This window comes from Macaca thibetana, chromosome 3 (assembly GCF_024542745.1).
Source record: "Macaca thibetana thibetana isolate TM-01 chromosome 3, ASM2454274v1, whole genome shotgun sequence".
Classification (NCBI taxonomy): domain Eukaryota; kingdom Metazoa; phylum Chordata; class Mammalia; order Primates; family Cercopithecidae; genus Macaca; species Macaca thibetana.
In genome coordinates, this window is record NC_065580.1 from 72,318,136 (window position 1) to 72,336,998 (window position 18,863).

Below are 18,863 nucleotides of genomic sequence, written 5' to 3' on the forward strand. Positions count from 1 at the left end.
ATCAGGGATATTGGCATGAAGTTTTTCTTTTTTGGTTCTATTATCTGCCAGGTTTTGGTATTAGGAAGATTCTGGCCTCAGAATGAGTTAGGGAGGAGGCCCACTTTTTTAATTGTTTGGAATAATTTCAGAAGAAAGGGTATCAGCTCCTCTTTGTATCTCTGGTAGAATTCAGCTGTAAATCCATCTGTTCCTGGGCTTTTGTTGGTTGGTAGGCTATTTACTACAGCCTCAATTTCAGACCTTGTTTTTGGTCTATTCAGGGATTCAACATTTTCCTGGTTCAGTCTTGGGAAGGTTTAAGTGCATCCAAGAATTTATCCATTTCTTCTAGATTTTCTGGTTTATTTGCATAGTGGTGTTTATAGTATTCTCTGATGGTTGTTCGTATTTCTTTGAGGTCAGTGGTGGTATCTCCTTTATCATTTCTTATTGTGTCTATTTGATTCTTGTCCCTCTTCCTCTTCTTCCTCCTCTTCCTGTTTCTCCTCCTCCTCCTCTTCCTCCCTCCTCTTCCTTTTTTATGGCTGCATAGTATTCTATGGTATATACATGCCACATTTCCTTTATCCAGTGTATCACTGATGGGCATTTGGGTTGGTTCCAAGTCTTTGCTATCGTGAACAGTGTTGCAATAAACATACGTGTGCATGTGTCTTTATAGTAGAATGATTTATAATCCTTTGGGTATATACCCAGTAATGGAATTGCTGGGTCAAATGGTGTTTCTGATTCTAGATCCTTGAGGAATCACCACACTGTCTTCCACATGGCAGAACTAATTTACATTTCCACCAACAGTGTAAAAGCATTCCTATTTCTCCACATCCTCTCCAGCATCTCTTGTTTCCTGACTTTTTAATGATCACCATTCTAACTGGCATGAGATGGTATCTCATTGTAGTTTTGATTTTCATTTCTCTAATGTCCAGTGATGATGAGCTTTTCTTTTGTATGTCTGTTGGCTGCATAAATGTCTTCTTTTGAGAAATGTCTGTTCACATCCTTTGTCCACTTTTTGATGGAATTGTTTGTTTTTTTCTTGTAAATTAGTTTAAGTTCTTTGTAGATTGTGGATATTATCCCTTTGTCAGATGGATAGATTGCAAAAATTTTCTCCCATTCTGTAGGTTGCCTGTTCATTCCGATGATAGTTTCTCTTGCTGCGCAGAAACTCTTTAGTTGGATTAGATCCCATTTGTCAATTTTGGCTTTTGTTGCCATTGCTTTTGGTGTTTTGGTTATGAACTTTTTCCCATGCCTATGTCCTGAAGGGTATTGCCTAGGTTTTCTTCTAGGGTTTTTATTGCTTTAGGTCTTACATTTAAGTCTTTAATCCATCTGGTGTTAATTTTTGTATAAGGTGTAAGGAAGGGGTTCAGGTTCAGTTTTCTGCATATGGCTTAGTTTTCCCAATGCTGTTTATTAAATAGGGAATCCTTTCCCCATTGCTTGTTTCTGTCAGGTTTGTCATAGATCAGATGGTTGTAGATGTGTGGTGTTATTTCTGAGGCCTCTGTTCTGTTCCATTTGTCTATGTATCTGTTTTGGTACCAGTACCATGCTGCTTTGGTTACTGTAGCCTTGTAGTATAGTTTGAAGTCAGGTAGCATGAAGCCTCCAGATTTGTTCCTCTTGCCCAGGATTGTCTTGCCTATATGGGCTCTTTTTTGGTTCCATATGAACTTTAAAGTAGTTTTTTCCAGTTCTATGAAGAAAGTTAATGGTAGCTTGATGGGGATAGGACTGAATCTATAAATTACTTTGGGCAGTATGGCCATTTTCACAATATTGATGCTTTCTATCCATGAGCATGGGATGTTGTTCCATTTGTTTGTGTCCTCTCTTATTTCCTTGAGCAGTGATTTGCAGATCTCCTTGAAGATGTCCTTCACATCCCTTGTAAGTCGTATTCCTAGGTATTTCATTCTCTTTGTAGCAATTGCGAATGGGAGTTCACTCATGATTTGGCTCTGTGTTTGTCTATTATTGGTGTATAGGAATGTTTGTGATTTTTGCACACTGATTTTGTATCCTGAAACTTTGGTGAAGTTACTTATCAGCTTAAGGAGATTTGGGGCTGAAACAATGGGATTTTCTAAATATACAATCATGTCATCTGCAAACAGAGACAATTTGACTTCCTTTCTTCCTATCTGAATACGCTTTATTTCTTTCTCTTGCCTGATTGCCCTGGTCAGAACTTCCAATACTATGTTGAATAGGAGTGGTGAGAGAGGGCATCCTTGTCTTGTGCTGGTTTTCAAAAGGAATGTTTCCAGCTTTTGCCCATTCAGTATGATATTGGCTGTGAGTTTGTCATAAATGGCTATTATTTTGAGATATGTTCCATCAATATCTAGTTTATTGAGAGTTTTTAGCATGAAGTGCTGTTGAATTTTATTGAAGTCCTTTTCTGCATCCATTTAGATAATCATGTGGTTTTTGTCATTGGTTGTGTTCACGTGATGGATTACATCTATTGATTTGTGTATGTGGAACCAGTCTTGCATCCCAGGGATGAAGCTGACTTGATCGTGGTGGATAAGCTTTTTCATGTGCTGCTGGATTTGGTTCGCCAGTATTTTATTGAGAATTTTCACATCGACGTTCATCAGGGTTATTGGCCTGAAAGTTTCTTTTTTTAGTTGTGTCTCTGTCAGGTTTTTGTATCAGGATGATGCTGGCCTCACAAAATGAGTTAGGGAGGAGTCCCTCTTTTTCTATTGGTTGAAATAGTTTCAGAAGGAATGGTACCAGCTACTCTTTGTACCTCTGGTAGAATTCAGCTGTGAATCTGTCTGGTCTTGGGCTTGTTTTTGGTTAGTAGGCTATTAATTGCTGCCTCAATTTCAGAACTTGTTATTGGTCTATTCAGGGATTCGACTTCTGCCTGGTTTAGTCTTGGGAGGGTGTATGTGTCCAGGAATTTATCCATTTCTTCTAGATTTTCTAGTTTATTTGCATATAGGTGTTTATAGTATTCTCTGATGGTAGTTTGTATTTCTGTGGCATCAGTGGTAATCTCCCCTTTATTATTTATTACTGTATCTATTTGAGTCTTCTCTATTTTCATCTTTATTAGTCTTGTTAGTGGTCTATCTATTTTGTTAATCTTTCAAAAAACCAGCTCCTGGATTCATTGATTTTTTGAAGGATTTTTTGTGTTTCTATCTCCTTCAGTTTTGCTCTGATCTTAATTGTTTATTGTCTTCTGCTAGCTTTTGAGTTTGTTTACTGTTGCTTCTCTAGTTCTTTTAATTGTGATGTTAGGGTGTCACTTTTAGATCTTTCCTGCTATCTCCTGTGGGCATTTGGTGCTATAAATTTCCCTGTAAACACTGCTTTTGCTGTGTCCCAGAGATTCTGATACATTGTATCTTTGTTCTCTTTGGTTTCAAATAACTTATTTATTTCTGCCTTAATTTTGTTATTTACCTAGTAGTCATTCCGGAGCAGGTTGTTCAGTTCCCTTGTAGTTGTGCAGTTTTGAGTGATTTTCTAAATCCTGAGTTCCAATTTGATTGCACTGTGGTCTGAGAGACTGTTTGTTATGATTTCCATTCTTTTGCATTTGCTGAGGAGTGCTTTACTTCCAATTATGTGGTCAATTTTAGGTTAAGTGTGATGTGATTCTGAGAAGAATGTGTCTTCTGTTGATTTGGGGTGGAGAGTTCTGTAGATGTCTATTAGGTCCACTTGGTCCAGAGCTGAGTTAAAGTCCTGAATATCCTTGTTGATTTTCTGTATTGGTGATCTGTCTAATATTGACAGTGGGGTGTTAAAGTCTCTCACTAGTATTGTGTGGGCGTCTAAGTCTCTTTGTAAGTCTCTAAGAACTTGCTTTATGAATCGGAGTGCTCCTGTATTGGGTGCATATATATTTAGGATAGTTAGCTCTTCTTGCTGCATTGATCCCTTTACCATTATGTAATGCCCTTCTTTGTCTCTTTTGATCTGTGTTAGTTTAAAGTCTGTTTTATTAGAGTCCAGGATTGCAACCCCTGCTTTTTTTTTTTGCTTACCACTTGTTTTGTAAATATTCCTCCATCCCTTTATTTTGAACCTATGTGTGTCTTTGCATGTGAGATGGGTCTCGTGAATACAGGAAACTGATGGGTCTTGACTCTATCCAGTTTGCCAGTGTGTGTCTTTTAATTGGGGCATTTAGGTCATTTACATTTAAGGTTAATATTGTTATGTGTGAATTTGATCCTATCATTATGATGCTAGCTGGTTATTCTGCCCATTAGTTGGTGCAGTTTCTTCATAGTGTCAATAGTCTTTACAAATTTTGTATGTTTTTGCAGTGGCTGGTCCCAGTTTTTCCTTTCCATATTTAGTGCTTCCATCAGGAGCTCTTGTAAGGCAGGCCTGGTGGTGACCAAATTGCTCAGCATTTGCTTGTATGTAAAGGATTTCATTTTTCCTTCACTTATGAAGCTTAGTTTGACTGGATATAAAATTCTGTGTTGAAAATTCTTTTCTTTAAGAATGTTAAATGTTGACCCCCACTCTCTTTGGGCCTGTAGTGTTTCTGCAGAGATATCTGCTGTTAGTTGGTTGGGCTTCTTTTTGTGGGTAACCTGACCTTTCTTTCTGGCTGCCCTTAACATTTTTTCCCTTCCTTTCAACCTTGGTGAATCTGATGATTATGAGTCCTGAGGTTACTCTTCTCGAGGAGTATCTGTGTGGTATTCTCTGTATTTCCTGAATTTGAATGTTGTCCTGTCTTTCTAGGTTGGGGATGTTCTCCTGGATGATATCCTGAAGAGTGTTTTCCAACTTGGTTCCATTCTCCTCATCACTTTCAGGTACACCAATCAAACGTAGACTTGGTGTTTTCACCGAGTCCCATATTTCTTGGAGGCTTTGTTCATTCCTTTTTATTCTTTTTTCTTGAACCTTGCCTTCTCTCTTTATTGCATTAAGTTACTCTTCAATCTCTGATATCCTTTCTTCTGCTTGATCAATTTGGCTATTGAAACTTGTGTATGCTTCATAAAGTTCTTGTGCTAGGTTTTTCAGCTCCATCAGGTCATTTATGTTCTTCTCTAAACTTCTAGTTATTTATGTTCTTCTCTAAACTTCTAGTTAGCAGTTCATCTACCCTTTTTTCAAGGTTCTTAGCTTCCTTGCATTGGGTTAGAACATGCTTCTTTGCTCGGAGGAGTTTTTTGTTACCCACCTTCTGAAGCCTACTTCTGTCAATTCGTCCAACTCATTTTGTTGCCTTGCTGTTGAGGAGTTGTGATCCTTTGGAGGAGAAGAGGCATTCTGGTTTTTAGAATTTCCAGCCTTTTTGTACTTTTTTTCTTATCTTTGTGGATTTATCTACCTTTTGTTTTTGATGCTGGTGACCTTCCAGTGGGGTTTTTGTGTGGACATCTTTGTTGTTGATGTTGATGCTATTCCTTTCTGTTTGTTAGTTTCCTCCTAAGAGTCAGGACCCTCTGCTGCAGGTCTGCTGGAGTTTGCTGGAGGTCCACTCCAGAGCCTGTTTGCCTGGGTATCACCAGCAGAGGCTGCAGACCAGCAAAGATTTCTGCCTGTTCTTTCCTCTGGAAGCTTCATCCCAGAAGGGCCCCTGCCACATGCCAGCCAGAGTTATCCTGTATGAGGTGTTTGTTGATCCCTGCTGGGAGGTGTCTTCCAGTTAGGAGGCATGGAAGTCAGGGGCCCACTTAAGATGGCAACCTATTCCTTAGCAGAGCTCCAGAATGGTGGTGGGAGATCCACTGCTCTCTTCAGAGCTGTCAGGCAGGGATGTTTAAGTCTGCTGAGGGTATGCTCACAGCCCTTCCCCTAGGTGCTCTGTCCCAGGGAGATGGGAGTTTTATCTATAAGGCCCTGACTGGGGCTGCTGCCTTTCTTTCATAGATGTCCTACCCAGAGAGTAGGAATCTAGAGAGGCAGTCTGGCTATAGTGTCTTTGCTGAGCTGCGGTGGGCTCTGCCTAGTTCAAACTCCCTGCAGCTTTGTCTACACTGTGAGGGGAAAACCATCTACTCAAGCCTCAGTAATGGTGGATGCCCCATCCCCCGCCAAGTTTCAGCATCCAGGTCGACTTCAGACTGCTATGTTGGCAGTGACAATTTTAAGCCAGTGGATCTTAGCTTGCTGAGCTCCATGTGGGTGGGATCTATTGAGCTAGACCACTTGGCTCCCTGGCTTCATCCCTCTTTCCAGGGGGAGTGAACAGTTCTGTCTCAGTGGTGTTCCAGGCACTACTGGGATATGGAAAACAAAAACAAAAACAAAAACAAAAAAACCTCCTGCAGTTAGCTCGAGGTCTGCCCAAATGGCCACCCAGTTTTGTGCTTGAAACCCAGGGCCCTGGTGGTGTAGGCACCTGAGGAAATCTCCTGGTCTGCGGGTTGTGAAGACTGTCGAAAATGTAGTATCTGGGCCAGAATGCACTATACCTCATGGCACAGTCCTTCATGGCTTCTCTTGGCTAGGTGAGGGAGTTCCCTGACCCCTTGTGCTTCCTGGGTGAGGCAACATCCCATCCCGCTTCAGCTTGCCCTCCATGGGCTGCTCCCAGTGTCTCAGTTGGAAATGCAGAAAGCACCCGCCTTCTGTGTTGATCTCACTGGGAACTGCATACTGGAGCTGTTCCTATTCAGCCATCTTGCCAGCCACCTCTGAATCATAAGATTTCTTTACATATTCGAGGTATAAGTCTCTCATCGGAAATATGATTTGCAAATATTTTCTCCCATTTCATGGGTTGTCTCTTCACTTTATTGATGATAACTTTTGTAGCACAAGAATTTTAAATTTTGATGTAATCCAATTTATCCATCTGTTTCTTTGTTGCTTGTATTTTTAGTGTCATATCTATGAAACTTTTCTCTTACTCAAGGTTATAAAGGTTTAAGCTGATATTTTCTTTTAAGAGTTTTATAGTTTTCATTTTATAAACTAGTTTTATGAAACTATAATTGTAGTTCTTACAGTGAGGTCTTTGATCCATTTTGTGTGAATTTTTCTACATAGTGTGAGGCAAGGGTTCAGCACCATTTACTACAAAGTCTATTCTTTCTCCATTGAATGGTTTGAATAGTTGAGTTGAATCTGTAGATCAGTTTGGGAAATATTGCCCATGATCATGAGTGTATTCATGGTATCTAATCTATGAAAATTATATGTCTTTCCATTTATTTAGGTTGTCTTTAATTTCTTTCAATAATATTTTATACTTTCCAGAACACAAGTTTTTCACTTCCTTTGTTAAATATATTTGTAAATATTTTATTATTTATGATGCTGTAAGAAATGAAATTATTTTCTTTATTTCATTTTGGATTGTTCAGTGCAAGTTGTGTGTAGAAATACAATTGATTTTTGTATAATGATTTTGTGTCCTGCAACTTTGCAAAACTTATTAGTTTGACTAGTTTTTGCTAGATTATTTAGGATTTTCTGAATCATGATGACTTAATCATGTCATGTATACGTATATTTTACTTCTTTCTTTCAAATTTTGATGTCTTTCACTTCATTTTCTCCCCTAATTGACTCACCTTGTGTAATGTTAAATGGAAGTAGTGAGAATAATCACTCTTGTCTTGTTTCTGATCTTAGGGGAAAACATTCAGTTCTTCACCCTTATATACAGGTTGTATATACCTTATCTGAACTACCTGGGACCAGAAGTGTTCTGGATTGGGTGGGATTTTTTTGGATTTTGGTATATTTGCATTGTACTTACCAGTTGAACATCCCAAATAAAAAAATCAAAAATTTGAAATGATCCAGTGAACATTTCCTTTGAGCATGATGTCAGCACTCAAAACGCTTTGGATTTTAGGGCATTTTGGATTTTGGACTTTCAGATTTGGGATGCTCAACATATATTAACTGTGGGTTTTTCATATATGCACTTTATCAAGTTGAGAAAGTTCCCTTCCATTCCTAGATTTTTATAAACAATATTTTAGTCTTGCATTGTGTGAAATGTTTTTCCTTTTATGTTGAGATGATCATGTGAGTTTTGTTCTTTATTGTATTGATATGATGTATTACATTGATTAATTTTTGGTCTTTAAACATTTGTGGACTATTATCCATTATGGTGTCTGCTCAACAGTTATACCTTGGCAAGTGTGAGATAAGTGCTGAGTCCTGGCCATGTTGCTGTCCCTCATTTTTCAAAAAAACATTTAATATTAAGTATGGTATTTCTAATGGAATCTTGTATTAAATGTCACACTGTAAAATTCAAAATTTGCCATTTCTCAGTTTCCTAAACTTAATAGAGCTGTTAGTAAATTGTCTTTACGAGAAATGTATCTCTTCCTATTTATCTGAAAGTAGGTGAAGATAATTTTGTATTGCTCCAGCCCTTCAGCCACCATTATATCAGAATAGGATGAAATTTTTAAACAACATGAATGTGTATCTATAATACACCTTTCAAAAAGAACACATTCTTACCAAATTACGCTGTTGTTTTTACTGGAGTCTTAGGTTTTATGATTTTAAAAACATCTCTAAGGCTCAAATTCTACCATTCTTGGTTTGAAATCAACCTCTTCTTTTCCTGTATGGTTGGAATGGTTACACAGCTATGGCCCACAAGCCAAATTTTGCCTGTAGACATGTTTTATTTGTCTACAGACTTTTGAAATTTAGGCCAAGCATGTACTCCTAGCTAGACACCATATTCAATCTTCCTATTGTCTTTTATTATGCATTTAAGCATGGCTTTGGAGCTTGTAATGCTTGCAGTAAACATCTTGTTTTTGACATTTTTATTTATCTCAATGGAACCATTATCTCTTGGCTTACCCAAATTTGAAATATTGGAATAATGGAATCATTATTAATAATTTTATAAAGATTTTTAAATATAAAAATCACTTAAATACAAATAGATTCTCATTATGTAAGATTTAGACAATCAAAAGTACAAAATGCTGAAAGTCCCTTTTCACTTCTGTCTACCACTTTTTTCTCATTTACATGTAATCATTGTCATTAAGTTGGGATGTGTTCTTCCAGCTCACTTTGTAGACTTTTACACGCACACGCACAGACAAATACACACACACAGGCTATTTTTTTATATATAAAAAATAGGCTTGACAAATATAGTCCAACTTATTAACAATGGTTACTTCTAGATGGGGAAGAAATAGTAGAGAGGAGGGAAGGGACTTTTCAATCTTTAGCCATTACTACCAATTCTGTATAATCATGACTTACAAACATATTTATATGAAGACTACATCAGCAAGACACAAAACCCAGCAACTATAAATGAGAATATTGATCGATTGACTATGTAAAAATGTTATACTGTATCAGTCAGGGTTCCACCAGATAAGCAGAACTAGCAAGGAGAATAATTATAAATATAAATTCAAATTTAAATACATATATATAGGTATAGATAGATAGATATAGATGCAGATAGATATATATAGATAGAGATATGTGTGTGTACACATACAGACACACACACACACACATATGGACTAGCTTGTGTGATTGTTGGGGCTTACTAAGAAAGTCTGAACTCAGTAGAGAAGGTCTTTAAAAAGGGAATATCATAGTGTAAAACTTCATATTCCTTTGGGAGAAGCCTCAGTCCTACTTTTAAGGCTTTTCAACTGATTTAATCAGGTTTACTCAGATTATTTAAGATAATCTCCCTTATTTAAGGTCACCTGAATAAGGACTTTAATTATATCTGCAAACTACCTTCACAAGAAAACTAAGACTAGATGTTTAATTAAATAATTACATATTGTAGCCTAGCCAAGGTAACACCTCACAAAAGTCATCACATATGCAAACTAAAAATTTACATATAGCAAAAGACACTGTGAACAGAGATAAGCAACACGCAAGTAAAATATCTATACAATATAGGTAATAGACAAAGGATTAATATTCAGAACTTACTGAGTTCCCCCAAATCATCAAGAAAGACAAGAAACAGTTGATAGAAAAATGGGCAAAGGATATGCTAGGCAATTTACACACAAAATTTCATAGTCTGATGAAAAAATACAAGAGAATGCTCAAACTCACTACCAATTAGGGAACTGAAATGTAAAACAATAGCTAATTTTTCCTGATTATTTTAGCAAACATTTAAAATTATGGATAATATCAAAAGCAGGCAAAAATGCAGAGTAATGGGAACTCCTGCTAGGAATCTGTCCTTTCTTACTTTCTTTGTTAATCACTAAGTTCATAAGTTTGATTGTTTATAGTTGAGTCTTCCAACTAAATTCCCTGACTCTTTTCTCCCTGAGTTCAGCTTGCATAGTACTAGTAGATACATCTGAATTCTCTCTTTTTCTCTTACATACACACAGACAATGCCTTAACATTATTTGTAACAGCCTCAGCCTGGAAACCACTAACTGTCTAACAACTATAGCCTGGATAAATAACTTGTGATGTATTCATGCAACAGATTATTATAATAAAGAAAGTGACTATAAACTACAAGAATCAGCGTGGATGACTCCTGAAAAATACTGTTGGGTGAAGAAGCAAAACAATGAAGAAAACATCAAGCATGATTGTATCTAAACAAAGATCGAAAATGGCAAAACTAAACTATCTTATTTAGCAATGCATACCTAGGTAGTAAAAACATAAAGAAACACAAAGAAATGGTTATTCCAAATATTTAGGTAGCAATTACCTTATGATTTGGGAATGGTGGATGTGGAGGGAGAAAGTTGTGATTTGGGAGTTAAACTCAGGGGATTTCTGGGGTGCTTTTGATCTTAGACTTCTTGACTTTGATGGCAATGACATGTTAGACAGAACATACATGTTTTATGTTTCACTCTATTTGGTTATAGTTAATAATTTTTTTAATTTAAAAATACCACAAGGGAACTTCCTGAGGTGCTGGTAGTTTTCTATTTCTTGACATGAATGGTGATTGCATAATGTGTGATTAAAAAAAGTAAATTTACTTAAAATTTCCACACTTTTCTCTTTGTTCTATTTGGCTAAAAATTTGTAAAAATAAAGTGGATAAAAAACCTTTATGAATTACTCCCTGCCTACAGAATAAAGATCAGACCCCTAACCTTTCAAAGTCCTCCATATATTGACTACCAGAACCTTTCTAGTCCTAACTCCCACTACTGCCTTCTGTGGAAACCAATAATAATAATGATAGCCCAAAACAAATTTAAAAAACCCCCCAAAACCCCAACCTTCAAAACTGCAAACAAAATTAAAAAGTCCACAAAGACACTAATTTTACTAAATTTCCTGTAACAAAAAACTTAACCTTGCTTCTTTTTATTCTTTATTTGAAGGATTTTGAATTGCCTACCACATGTTTTCCTAAGATGAATCAGAGGAGGATGACATGCTTGCTTAGTCTTTGATGATAATGAATATGTGTTTACACGATTGTCAGAAAGAACACATTTCTCCCAAGTTGTTACCTAACTGGTATTGTGTGTTTAGATTAAGAATTTTCTTTCTGATTTAAACCAGCTAAAGCCAGTTTTTTAAAGGACATATATATAAGATGTTAGATACTGGTTTGTGCCCAACAAAACACAGTGAAAACTAAATAACCCAAATCAAGCCCTGAGTCTTCATGTGCAGACTATCAGCTTCACACTTAGTCATAGTTAACTTCACACCTAAATGCCATTGAAAAGAAGCAGGGCCAAATATTCCTGGAAAATGGGACTCTGAGGTTCACAGACATTTGCTGCAAATACCTGAGCCCCATGCTTTGGGGAGATTTCACTAAGAAGATTGATGTGCAGCTTCCAGGGGAAAGAATGAGGGAGGGGCAGGATGTGGTCTTGGTGAATCAGAAGCGGCCCTCCTTCCCCACCCCTCTTCTGAGTCAGCATGCAGCCACACGGCCCCACATGGTGCAGTTCTGGCTCTCGGATGAGCTGTCACACGGGGTCCTCCCTGCCTGCCTTCACTACAGCACTTGGTGATTTCCAGCACCGTATTTATCATATAAATAGTTTTGTTCTGTCTATAAATTAGTCAAGCAATCCGTTTTTGAATCTTTCTGATAGTGACACAGTGACGTGAGGTGGTGTTGGGTTTGCTTGTTGTTGAATTTGCTTGCCTCATTTGGTCCTTAAAATGGTAAAGTAACATCACCCGTTTGTAGACAGCCTCGCAAAAATTTGAGCCCCTGGTTTTGGAACCAAGTCAGCTGGGTTCAAATTCCCACTTGCCACCTTCCAGACCTGGCATTTTATAAGTGCATGTATTGTTTTTGCCTTAGGGCATGAAACATGTGCTCAACACTTCATTGCTGCAGTGGGAACTGCGAGCCATTCTTGCTGGTGGTGCTGGTGGCAGAAGTTACGGCAAGCTCCCACAGAGCAGTGGCTGGCTCCAGTGCCCGTGTCTGGGCTCCAGGGCTGGCAGTGTGGCAGAGTGGGCCACACTCACCAGTGCTGGGCAATAAAACAGCGTTTTTTTTTTTTTTTATTATTGTTATTATACTTTATGTCCTAGGGTACATGTGCACAAAGTGCAGATTTGTTACATATGTATACATGTGCCATGTTGGTGTGCTGCACCCATAAACTTGTCATTTACATTAGGTATATCTCCTAATGCTATCCCTCCCCCCTCCCCCCACCCCACAATAGGCCCTGGTGTGTGATGTTCTCCTTCCTGTGTCCAAGTGCTCTCATTGTTCAATTCCCACGTATGAGTGAGAACATGCGGTGTTTGGTTTTCTAAAAACAGCATTTTCACATTGGACCAGCTCCATGACTTCATTTGGGGTATTGTTCATGGCTACAGGGTCCTCACATTGGCTATCCTGGCAAATCTGGGAATTCTGCAATGCCCTTTTAAGCACATTCCCTTTTGCTTAAACCAAACTTGGTCTCTTTTAAATGTAGTAAAAGATATTGACTGATAGAGTGACGTTGTGAAAATTTACTTTCTCATCTATAAAATAGCTTAATAATAGCCATCTCTAAGAGTTATTGGGAGATTTCAATATATTAATGCATGCAAGTACTCAGTGTGGTGTCTGGCACTAAAATATTAGTTATTAATTATTAATAATGTGCTGGGCACAGGAAGAGCATTGGACTCTCTGTAATGAGAGTGTATCTTGTTATTGGGAGGGTCTCTCTGTTTCAGGGTTAGGAATGATAGGATTAAAAATAATTTGGGAATTTTTATGACTCATGACTTTATGGTTGGTTGATTTAGGCAACCATATAGCTTTCGTTTTACTTATTTAATTTGAATTTAATTTATGGACTTGTAAGGGCATAAATATTAGTTTTACAGCTTGATTTTGACACAAAGCAAGATACTGAACATTAACAACACCACAGAGGCCTACTTTGTGCTCCTGTCCCTGTTGTTACTTCCTCCAAAGGTAACCACAGCACAGATTCCTATTACTATAAATTAATGTTGCCTGTTTTTGAATTTTATTTGAATGAGATTACATAGTATATACTCTTTTTGTTGCTAAATGTTATAGCTTTGAGATTCATTAATGTTTTTATAGATAGATATAGTTTTCTTCATTGCTAAATTGTATTCCATTATACATATATACCACAATTGATCTATTCTATTGTTAACGGGTAACATGGTTTGGCTCTGTGTCCCTACTAAAATTGCATGTCAAATTGTATCCCCAATGTCAGAGGAGGGGCCTGGTGGGAGGTCATTGAATCATGGGGACGGACTTCCCCCTTGCCACTCTTGTGATGAACTTCTCACAAGATCTGGTTGTTTGAAAGTGTGTAGCACCTCCCACTTCACTCCCTCTCTCTCCTCCTGATCATGTGAAGACTGTGCCTGCTTTCCCTTTGCCTTCTACCATGATTATAAGTTTCCTGAGGTCTCCCCAGAGGCAGAAGCCTATATAGCCTGCAGAACTGCAAGCTGATTAAAACTCTTTTCTTTATAAACTACCCAGTCCCAGGTATGTCTTTGTAACAGTGTGAGAATGGACTAATACATGGGCATTTGGATTGCTTCTAGTTTGGTGCTATGGAGAATAATGTGCTAGGAATATTCTCATTCTCATAACTATTGTTTTGTGCACACAGGTATGCATTTCAGTTAAGTTTATACCTGCAGATTGAATGACTGAATCATATGGTGCACATATGTTCAGCTTTACTGGCAACAAAATTTCCAAAGTAGTTTTTACCAATTTATACCCTCAAAGCATCCTATGAGTTTCTCTTGCTGTATATCCTCATCAATACTTGGTATTGTCAATCTTTTTAATTTTAGCCATTCTGGGGTGTGTGTAGAGATATCCTATTTTGTTTTCAATTTGCATTTTCTGGATAACTAGTAATGTTGAGTACCTATTCATGTTCATTGGCCATTTGGATATCTCTTGTAAAAAGCTGTTCAAGTTTTTTCCCCGTTTAGAAAAATATCGAGCCTGTCTTTTTTATAGATTTACAAGAAGTATTTACATAGTCTAGATATGAGTTATTTGTATGATTTAAATATGTCAAATATCTTCTTCCACTTTGCATCTTGCCTTTTCATTCTCTTAATGGTGTCTTTTGATGAATAGAAGATTTAAATTTTAATAAGTCCAAATGATCAGTAATTTTATTAGGCTAGTACATTTTATTTTAATTAATATACTTTATTTTTAAAGCAATTTTAGTTTTACAGAAAAATTGAGCCAAAGAGCAGAGATTCCCATATACTCCCTGCTCTTCCAGTTTCCCTATTAATTTGTGTCTTGCATTGATGTGATACATTTGTTACAGTTGATGAACTGATATTAATACATTGTTGTTAACATAAAATCCATCTCTTCTTATATATTTATAAATATCCTGTTGGTTCTGTTTGTCTGGAAAGCCCTGATTTATACACCCTGGCAACCACTAATCTTTTTACTGTCTCCATAGTTTTGTCTTTTCCAAAATGACATTTGTTGGAGATATACATATTTAGCCTTTTAGACTGGCATCTTTCACTTGGCAATAAGCATTTAAGGTTCCTCTATATCTGTGTGTGGATCATTTTTTCTTATTGTTCAATAATATTAATATTACATTGTAGGGATGTACCACAGTTTGTTAATCCATTTATCTATTGAAAGACATCTTGGTTGCATTCAATTTTAGGCAATTATTAATAAAGTTCCTGCAAACATTCATGTCAAATTTTTGTGTGAACATAAGTTTTTAACTCATTTGCGCAAATACATAGGAGTATGATTGCTGGATCATAAGGTGAGACAAGGTTTAGCATTGTCATAAAATTCCATTTGTCTTCCAAAGTGGCTGTACCATTTTACAATCCTACCAGCAATGAATAAGAGTTCTGGATGGATATGTGTGTGTGTGTGTGTGTGTGTGTGTATGTTTGTGTGTGTGTTCTATATATGTATATATGTATATGTGTGTCTGTGTGTGTATACATGTGTGTATGTAAAACTTGATCCCTACTTCACATCAGATATAAAAATCAATTTCAGATGGATTAAAAGGTAAATCAATAAAGGTTCTAGAATATAACATAAGAGAAGATACTGCTTACAATTTCCTTTAAAGCATTAACTTAAAAGAATAAAAAAACAAGTCACAGACTGAGGGGAAATATTTGTAAAACACGTACATGATAAAGATCTTCTATCCAAAATATACAAAGAACTCTTAAAACTCAACAGTAAGAAAACAAACAACCCAATTACAAAGTGGGCAAAAGACCTGAACAAACACCCACCAAAGAAGATATACAGATGGCAAATGGCATATCAACAGATATCCAACATCATATGCCATTAGAGAATTTCAAATTACAACAAGGTAACACCACCCATCTATTAGAATGGTTAAAATCCAAAACACTTTAATACCAAATGCTGATGAGAATGTGGAACAATAAATCCAGCATAATTTATTTAAAAGGTCATCCTTTTCCCACTCCATCATAGTAACAGTGTTGTTGAAAATCAGGTAACTGTATGTAAGGACTATTTCTGGACTCAATTCTGTCCTCTTGGTCTGTTTATTTTTCCTGGTGCCAATATCACTCTTTTGGTTACTGTAGCTTTAAAATAAACTTTGATAGCTCTAAGCTAATCTTCTTCACAATTCTCTTGGCTATTCTTGATCCTTTGCATTTCCATATAAAGCTTAGAAACAATTGGCCAATTTCCATACACACAGAGAGATAAACAAAAAACAGGCTGAGAACTTGATTGTAAATGTTTTGAATCTATAGATCAGTGTTATCAAAACTTTTGGTCTTGCGACCCCTTTACAATCTTAAAAAGTATTGAGAACTCTGAAGAGCTTTTTTTTATGTGAGTTATATCTATTAATTGTTACCACAATGATATGGAAAACTAAGAAAATTTAAACATACTTATTAAATCATTTAAAAATAACAATAAACCCATTACATGTTAAAATAAGTGAAAACATAAATAAAGTGAAAACAGCTATGTTTTCTAAAAGAAAAAAAAATTAAGTGAGAAAAAGAACCTTGCTTTATGTTTCTGCAAATTTTGTTTTTTTTTTTTTTTTTTTTTTTTTTTAGATGGAGTTTTTCTCTTGTTGCCCAGGCTGCAGTGCAGTGGCACAATCTCGGCTCACTGCAACCTCCACTTCCCAGGTTCAAGCAATTCTCCTGCCTCAGCCTCCCAAGTAGCTGGGATTACAGGCATGTGCCACCATGCCTGGCTTGTTTTTACAAATTGTTTTAAATGCCCAGCTTAATGGAAAACAGTGGGATTCTTTTATTGCTTCTGTCTTTAATCCATTGTGACATGTTGTTTTGATTGCAGTACATAAAGAAAATCTGGGCTCAGGTATATGTAATTAAAAAGGAAAATGTTTTAGTAGTCTTTTTCAGAAAATGGTGAATCTTCTTCTTTGATACTACAATGAAACAGAAAAAGTGGTATTTTCTTAAATTTTAAATGTAATGTTTGATACTTTAAAAATGGGTTTTAATTCCCTGGTGATTTTTTTTTTTAATCTTCTCATTAATGTTTTTTCAAAATATCACAGTTATTTTAAAGCCAGTGTCTTATAACTCCAATGTTTGTATCACCTACGGTTCTGTTTTTAATTGTCTATTTTTTCTCTTTATTTTTGTTTGTTTGGCCCCAATTCCTAGTATACTTAGTAATTTTTTACTGATTACAAGAAATTTATTGAGAAAATTATAGAGTCTCTGAATGATGTAAGCTTTTCCAGAGAAGATTTAGTTTTTTCTCCTGGAGGGCAGGTAGAGTACATGCAGAACACTTTAATCTGGTTAAGGCTTTTCTATTTTTGAATTATTCTTACTCCTAGGGTATATCCCTTTCAGGGCCCTAATTGAAAGCCTGAAGTGTTTGCTAGTGCCTCTTTTACTTGGTGGTTCCTGAATTCCAATTTTTGTTTCCTTGGTACCATGAGATTGCCTAAATATCTGCTTAGCTTTTTAGCTTCTTAGCAGCTGCTTTCTGTCTAGTTTCTGCCATCTTGCCCCATATGTGTTCATCTTAGAAATCAGGAAATGCTTCATACGAAAATTTGCATGCAGAATGTTGGGCTTACTTCTCTCTGTAACTCCCTTTTCTCCTGGAGCTGGAATCTTATATTCTGGGCTTTCATTTCTCTTCTATGTGCAGAAAATATATTAAAAGTAAGAATAAAGTTTATTATAGAAATCAAATATGTCTTAATATTAGGAAATGTATGAATATGGTTCATCAAAATGTTTTAAAAATCAACAATCCTTTTTAATTATAAATGTTTTTCTTAGTAAACTGTAGCTTGATGACTGCTTTATCAACAGGACTTTAAAAAATCTAGTTATCTATCCAAGGGATTGACAAATATGGCACATGGGTCAGTCACTTGTTTTTGTAAATAAAGTTTTATTGGAACACTGACATGCCAATTTATTTATGACATCTATGGCTACATCCATGCTACAATGGCAGAGCTGAGTAGTTGTAACAGAGGTTGGGTCATAGTCTAAATCCTAAAATATTTACTCTTTGGCCCTTTAAGCAGATGTTTGCCAATCCTTTATCTATCTTAGGCAGTTTCCTCATCTGTAAACTGGGGATAACGTCACCTTACTTCACTGGGTAATAAAATAATTTTATATCATTATATATATTTGTGTATACAGTTGACTCTTGAGCAACACAAGCTTGAACTGCACAGGTTCACTTGCTATGCAGATTTTTCTCAATATATTTTGGAAAATGCTTTGGAGATTTGCGATAATTTGAGAAAACAGATGAACTGCGTGAATTAAGAAAAAGTTAGATATGTTATGAATGCACATAATATGTGTAGACATTAATCCATTTTACCATTTACTATCAAAATATGCACAACTGTGTCATAAAAATTTAAATTTTATCAAGATTTACATACACACTTATAGACCAAAAATGGTGCCATTTGTGGTGGAGAGAAGTGTAAACAAATGTAAAGATGCAATTTTAAGCAATAACTGCATAAAACTAATTGTAGTACATATTATAGTACCATAATAATTTGTTTGTTTGTTTGTTTGTTTTTTGAGACAGAGTCTCGCTCTGTCGCCCAGGCTGGAGTGCAGTGGCGCGATCACGGCTCGCTGCAAGCTCCGCCTCCCGGGTTTACGCCATTCTCCTGCCTCAGCCTCCCGAGTAGCTGGGATTACAGGCGCCCACCACCATGCCCGGCTAATTTTTTGTATTTTTAGTGGAGACAGGGTTTCGCCGTGTTAGCCAGGATGGTCTGGATCTCCTCACCTCGTGATCTGCCCGCCTCCGCCTCCCAAAGTGCTGGGATTACAGGCATGAGCCACCGCGCCCAGCCTAACATAATAATTTTATAGCCACCTCCCATTGCTATTGTAGTGAGCTCAAGCGTTTTATCTGCCTAAAA